This window comes from Rattus norvegicus, chromosome 19, assembly GCF_036323735.1.
Source record: "Rattus norvegicus strain BN/NHsdMcwi chromosome 19, GRCr8, whole genome shotgun sequence".
Classification (NCBI taxonomy): Eukaryota; Metazoa; Chordata; class Mammalia; order Rodentia; family Muridae; genus Rattus; species Rattus norvegicus.
Window position 1 is genome coordinate 56911535 of NC_086037.1, and position 7587 is coordinate 56919121.

Below are 7587 nucleotides of genomic sequence, written 5' to 3' on the forward strand. Positions count from 1 at the left end.
GCCAACGCTGGGGTGTTCTTTCATTGTCTGTGGGACTACATTTATATTCTTGCTAAGCATCACATATCTCTAAAGCATCCGCTCCAGCAAGACCTTGCATGCCCTTTCACAAGTCAGGTTTCAGAAAAACACCACGTGTCTGTTCTCTTCAGCAAAACATCGCCTCATGAGACAGCTTCCGGAAAAACATCACGCAACACAACTGAGTCTCCAAAGAAACCAGACATTTTAACTTCATTTATAGCCTTAAACACGAATGCTATTTAAATCATATATTACATATCTATATGATTTAGTTATCACGGGCTTCCGTTTTCATAGAAAAGAGGGACCTGCTGGTGCTTGGCATGATATATATGGTTAATATTGTCATTAGTTGGCCTCTGCCGGTTCTCAGATTGACAGCAGATGAGGCTGCCAAGTGAACCAATTATTTGAAAGGGTAGTGATGTAGGTGGGTAAGTTTATTTATATGAATTTATCAGACTTACTTGTATAGTATGGATAAGGGGTTGCTTATAGAATATGGGTTACCCCAAAGCAACCACATCACCAAAAATCTTCTCCTCATTGAGACAGAAACGGAGTCCTCTCTTCAAGATAACCTTCCACACTCTATATGTTCTGTTACCACCCAAGACCACATAGACCCTGTCTGGTTGGGGCAGAATTTCACACAGCTGGCAAGGACTTTGGGGTTTTCTGTGCCTTTTGTGGTGTTTTGATTCCACAAGCAGATGGCGTTTCGTTGGTGGAGTCATAGTGTATCAGCGCCACCTTGTGGTCACAGATGAGGCATGACTTTGCTCCATTATGACCCCTGACCTTTTTATTTCCACCTTCCTGACCGATATTTTAGATTTCTGTGAACACATGAACGCAAGCTTGCGGCAGCTTGATCTCTCTCAACGAAATGAGCAGATGGTATTATTATTAATAGAGTCAAGTATCTGCAATATACAGTACTATTTCACAGTTTGCGTTGTGCGTGTGTTTTGTTACTCATGTGTGCACGTTTGATGCCCTGTGTCTGTGTGGGCGTGTGGATGCGATGGGGATCAGAGGAAAGCTTTCAGAGTCAGCTCTCTCCTTCCACTGTGTTGGTCCTGGGGATCGAACATACGTGGGGCTCTGGTCATCAACCTTGGCAGCTGGTACCCCTTCCCACAGAGCCCTCTGGTGGTGTTAGGGTTTTGTTTGTTTGTTTTTAAAGTGAGAAGCCAGAGGAACATCAAAAGTAATCTGACACTTAAAGTAATTTAGCTTCTTTTCATTAAATAGTTTAAATTGATATATAATGTATAAAAAACACATGTGTTGGTGGGGTACAGATGTGATGTTTTGGTTTTGACATTTGTTTGAGACGGCGTGTTGGTATGTAGACCAGGCTGACCTGGTGCTCACTATGTACCTAGGACGGCTTCAAACTCCCGGCAATCCTCTTGTGTCAGCCTTCTGCAGGTCGAGATTACAGTCATTTATCATCATGCCTGCTTATGACAATTTTTAAAAACTAAATTCTCGGTAGTGGGATAGTAATGTTAGTGATCCCCCAAAACAGATAGGAGCCGATCTGATGCAGCTCCCAGCAGAGTCTTTATTCTGTTCGAGCTACCTCAGGCTCCTCCAGTGCACTGCAGTCACACAAGATGGTTTTGGTGGTGGAGCCCCAAATGTCTATGGGACAAGGCTTTATAGTAAGTAGCAAACTGGGGGGGGCGGGCAGTAAGTATGCAAGCATCTTTTTGGAAAGCTACTGTGGCCTTTTACACAGTTGGCTGGTGCTGGGAGTCAATCATAAACTTGATCTCTTCTTCCCTCTGCATTGGTGGTCATTAAGCAGGGGGTAGACTTATAAACTGGAGGTGCAGGTTTGTTGGGGAGAATAACCTGGAGACACTGGTGTTTTGTTTTTTATTAAGATTTGCTTTATTTATCAGACACACCAGAAGAGGACATCAGATTTCATTACAGATGGTTGTGAGCCACCATTGTGGTTGCTGGGAATTGAACTCAGGACCTTTGGTAGGGCAGTCAGTGCTCTTAACCACTGAGCCGTCTCTCCAGCCTGACACTGGTCTCGTTGAGGGTGTAACCTGGAGATGTAGGTCTTATTGGGGATTAGCCTAGAGACTGGAGCTAGGCTCAGGTTTTGTTGGGGGTGGGGAGGCAACTTGGAAACTCATGCTAGGTACCAGCCTGTTAGCTTACCTGAGTTCAAACTTAGGTCAGGTTCTGACCTAAGAACTCAAATAGAGTCTGAACTGAATAGATTCAGCCTCTCAGTGGCACAATATAGTGTATGCGATGAGAATACCAATACTGTCCAGGCATTTATTTTCGGCGTTGCTTTATTTCAAACAGCTGCACACGATCCATTCCTTTACCTGGTCTGTGTGATTTACTGTTACACTGTGTGTGTGTGTGTGTGTGTGTGTGTGTGTGTGTGTGTGTGTGTTTGCTGTATGCACATATATGTTTTGTGTGGCTGGAGAGATGGCTCAGAGATCAAGAGCACTGTCTGTTCTTCCAGAGGTCCTGAGTTCAAATCCCAGCAACCACGGTGGCTCGCAACCATCTACAATGAGATCTGGTGCCCTCTTCTGGCCTGCAGGCATGCATGCAGGTAGGACACTGCATACATAATAAATCTTTTCTTTTTTTCTTTTTTTCAGAGCTGGGGACCGAACCCAGGGCCTTGCGCTTGCTAGGCAAGTGCTCTACCGCTGAGCTAAATCCCCAACCCTACATAATAAATCTTTAAAAAACTATATATATATATGTTTTGTGTGCCTGCACCCGTGCGTGTGTCCTGAGGCCAGAGATGGATGTAGGGTGTCCTGCCACGTTCCCTGGAGTCCGGTTTTCTCACTGAACTTGGAACTAGGCTTATTGTCACCACACCCCAGTGATTCTCCTGCCTCTGATCCCACTGTGCTGGAGTTACAGGGTGGGTCGCCTGACCAGGCCTGACCTTTTCCTTGAACTTTGTCTTCAAGTTTGCTCAGCAAGTGCTCTTTCCCCATTTCCCCAACCTAGCTCAGGCAATTCAACTTTTTTTTTGTTGTTGTTGTTGATATTTTCTTTATTTACATTTCAAATGTTATCCCCTTTCCCGGTTTCCCCTCCGATCCTATCCCCCTCCCCCTGCTTCTATGAGGGTGCTCCTCACTCACCCACCCACTCCCACCTCCCCACCCTGGCATTCCCCTACACTGGGGCAACGAGCCTTTCCAGGACCAAAGGCCTCTCCTCCCACTGATGCCTGACAAGGCCATCCTCTGCTACTAATCTGTTTGTTTGCATGCTATGGCTTGGGTGGAAGTCAGTGTTTTCCTTCTACCACGTGTGTCTGGGGGACAGAACTCAGGTTGTCAGATCTGGCGGCAAGCATCTTTAACTGACTGAACCGTATTGCCAGTCAGGCCTGCCTGTGTAATGTGGATGTTCTTGCAAGCTGAGCCAAGGAGGAATTATTTTCCTGGAGTGAGTGAATGCATGCTCGTGAGCCGAGTATTACAAATCCCAGGGTCCCCACGTTAGAGCGGAAAGCATACATGGCTGTTTTTCCATGTTCCCCGGACACATGAAGCCACACATTTCTTCTTGACTTGGTGAGGTACGACCTTTGGATTAAGAATCCCCATTATATTTTAGTTCCAGTCCCCTGGCTCTCTGTGAAATGAGCTGTAGAGTTGCAAAGACCAGCCTTTGATGTAACATTGTCTCCAAACTTGCTAATTCAGAGGTAGTAACATGAGATAAATAGCCCCGTATTCCAGTTTTATGTCAGAGAGAGCATACAAGCTCTAGCGGATGCTAACACATTTTTCTTGGGGAGGGGTGCGGGGGAGGTAATTTTTTTCCTGTTCCCAGCGATTTCATTTAGTTACTACAGTATGCGCCAGAATACGAATACATCATAATATCCTCTCCTACACAACGCACTGCGTGGCTAACAGAGAACAAAGGAAAGACAGAATCAGAGCAGGAGCGAGGGCATAGGCGCATAACACTTTTCATACAAATTATAAAGGACAGTTACAAAGAGGTTCCGTCACTCTTCTCCCTAACTCAATTTCTGCAAAATAAACTCCACATATGTTGTTCTGGGAACTGTTAAGAACGCGTCGACGGGCTGGCTGCACAGGGAGCCTCATGGTTGACTAACTCGGCTGCCAGCCAGGCCCAGATGCAGCGTTTCGAGTAGGTCCACCCCAACGTTTGCTCCATCCGTGAGTTGCTGAAGCGGGCAGAGGAGCTGATGTAGCAGAACCAGATCCAGGAACGAGTCATCACCAACAAAGATGAAATCCTGAATCATGTCTCTGACTGAAGCCAGCACCCACCATAGGGAAGCAGCTCAGAGGAGCCGAAGAGAGAGACACGGAGGCTCCGAGAGTGACAGGGAGACCGCAGAGCCAGCAGAATCCTCAGAAAAACTAGAGAAGGGCAGGCCCATGGGAGGATGCTTTTAAAAGTGGACTCATGAAACTGAAAGGAAATAAGGGTGGAGCGGAAGGAGGTGGTGGTGTCGGTGGGTCAGGGGCAGGGGAGAAGGCGGAAACGACAGACGGCTATGCAGTGGTCCATGCTGTAGCCAGAAACCACGTGCAAGTTCAGGATCCGCGCTCCCTCTGACTGTAAAAGGAGGCATGGACGCTTCTTTTACAGTGGGGTGGATAGCTGCAGACTCACAGTTGAGAAAGGAAGACATAGAAGGCTTGTGTGACAACCTTTATCCCCTACCTCACTCCCTCCTCCCCTACCCCCAAAGTAAGGAAGCAAGCAATCAAGTAAGCCAGCCTAGACTGGAAGCCATTGAAGACAAAAATTGAGCTAAGGATGCTGAAGTGTAGCTCTCCACACGTGATGGCTTCTGGCAGGGGTGTGGGTGCGGAAGGACTCAGTTTTCTTTGAGAAGCTGGTCACGGAGTTCGACCACGCTCCAGTGAGTATATGGGCAACCCAACTGGATTTGGTGGTTTTTGTTGTTGTTTCTTTTCTTTCTTTTTCTGTTTTGGGTGAGGTTGTCAGGGCGTGTGTGTGTGTGTGTGTGTGTGTGGGGTGGACCTGAGAGGACTGAGAAGTTAATGGGGTGGGGTGCAGTATGTGTAATTTCCAAGTAATCAATAAAAACATCAAGTTTAAAAATGCATCAACAACAAACGACAACAGTAAAAAAATGCATCAATACCGTGGCTGGTTTTGTTTGTCGACCCAAGCTGCAGTTGTCACAGAGAAAGGAGCCTCAGATGTGGAAATGCCTCCATGAGACCCAGCTGTGAGGCATTTTCTCAGTTTAGTGATCAAGGGGGGAGGACCCAGCCCACTGTGGGTGGTGCTGTCCCTGGGCTGGTAGTCCTGGGTTCTATAAGACAGCAAGCTGAGCAAGCCAGGGGAAGCAAGCCAGTAACATCCCTCCATGGCCTCTGCCTCAGCTCCTGCTTCCTGACCTGCTTGAGTTCCAGTCCTGACTTCCTTTGGTGATGAACAGCAAAGTGGAAGTGTGAGCTGAATAAACCCTTTCCTCCCCGACTTGCTTCTTGGTCATGATGTTCGTGCAAGAATAGAAACCCTAACTAAGACAAGTGTATATGTTTTTGTTTTTTTTGTTTTTTTTTTTGTTTTTTGTTTTTTTGTTTTTTTGGCCTGCATGTGCAGAACAAATATGGAACTTTCAGAACCAACGTGGTGATTTGAAAGCAAGCCTGTGAACGCTCTGACTGAACCTTTAGGTCCCAGAGCCCCTTGCAATGTATAGGTATTTCTGCAACACACAATAGAATACATTAGGATGCCATACTGTTTACTGTTGTGTGTGTGTGTATCCATAACTATGGGTGTATGGGTGAAATTTCTATTTCACTGCTCCATTACTTGCCTACCTTTGCCAAACCCACTGTGTAAAAATGCAAAATGAACCAAAAAATCACTATAGACCCACGGTGTGTCGACTGTTTCTGTTGTTGCTTGGAGACAAGCTTTCACATGGTAGCCCAGGCTGGCTTCAAACTTGTGATCCTCCTGTCTCGGCTTCCTCAGTGTTGGGGTTGCAGGCGTGAGCCACTAAGCCCTGCTGTTTACTTTTCTAAACCCACTCCCTCAGGTCTCTTCGTCACGTGTGTGCGGTGGCGTCTCTGCTTAGTCATATGTTTGGTAGTCACCTGACAAGGAGACCAAAGTTTCTTCAAAGGCCTGGAACCAATGTATTGCTTCCTGCGGGGCTCTGTGGGTGTTGAGTCATGTCTTCAAAACCAGGATGGACACGATGGTGCATGCCTGTAATCTGGGCATTCAGGAGGTGAGGCAGGAAGAACACAGGTTTGAGGCTAGCCTGGGCAACATAGTAAGTTACAGGCCAGTCTGGGCTGCATAGAAAGAGCTTTTTTGAAAAAAGTGAGTTCACTGACTTAGAAACCAACCAACCAACCAACCTACCAAGCTGCCAGCCAGCCAACCAACCAACCCACCCACCAACCAACCCACCCACCAACCAACCAGCCAGCCAGCCAGCCAGCCAACCAACAACCAACCCACCAACCTACCAACCAACCAGCCAGCCAGCCAACCCACCCACCAACCAACCCACCAACCAACCAACCCACCCACCAACCAACCCACCAACCAACCCACCAACCTACCAACCCACCCACCAACCAACTCACCCACCAACCAACCAGCCAGCCAGCCAGCCAGCCAACCAACAACCAACCCACCAACCTACCAACCAACCAGCCAGCCAGCCAACCAACCAACCAACCCACCCACCAACCAACCCACCCACCAACCAACCAGCCAGCCAGCCAACCAACCAACCCACCCACCAACCAACCCACCCACCAACCAACCCACCCACCAACCAACCAACCAACCAGCCAGCCAACCAACCAACCAACCAACCCACCAACCAACCCACCAACCAACCAACCCACCCACCAACCAACCCACCAACCAACCCACCAACCTACCAACCCACCAATCAACCAAGAGCCTGCTTAAGACCCTGTAGTCCCATAAAACCTAGCTGTCAGTTTGTAAACTCACTTGAATATAAATATAAATATAAATATAAATATAAATATAAATATAAATATAAATATAAATATAAATATAAAAATATAAATATAAATATAAATATAAAGAGCCTTGAATATAAATCAGAAGAGAGACCTGGGCGGGAGGGGGGGTGTCTTTCTAGATCTTTCTGCATCTTGTGTGCTATCCCGGGTATACAAGTGATTCAGAGCCCTAAGAATTTGTCAGAAGTTTTCTTTCTTTCTTTTTTGTTTTTTTAAGATTTATTTATTTATTCTATATAAGTACACTGTAGCTGTCTTCAGACACACCATCTGTAATGGGATCAGATGCCCTCTTCTGGTGTGTCTGAAGACAGTGACAGTGTACTCATATAGAATAAATAAATAAATTAAAAAAAAAGTACATACCACCACTGCCACTGCCCAGCCCTTCCATCCTTCCTTTCTTTCTTTCTTTCTTTCTTTCTTTCTTCCTTCCTTCCTTCCTTTCTTCCTTCCTTCCTTCCTTCCTTCCTTCCTTTCTTTCTTTTCGGAGCTGGGGACCGAA

The 7587-nt window shown here is 46.6% G+C and overlaps 1 long non-coding RNA gene across 1 annotated transcript; it reads left to right on the top strand.

The window, feature by feature from the left end:
- The first annotated feature begins 4021 nt into the window (after positions 1 to 4021).
- LOC134483514 (uncharacterized) lies at positions 4022 to 5535 on the top strand. The gene is made up of 2 exons (XR_010060343.1): positions 4022 to 4951; positions 5442 to 5535. It is a non-coding gene; the product is annotated as an uncharacterized LOC134483514 (long non-coding RNA).
- The last annotated feature ends 2052 nt before the right edge of the window (positions 5536 to 7587 follow it).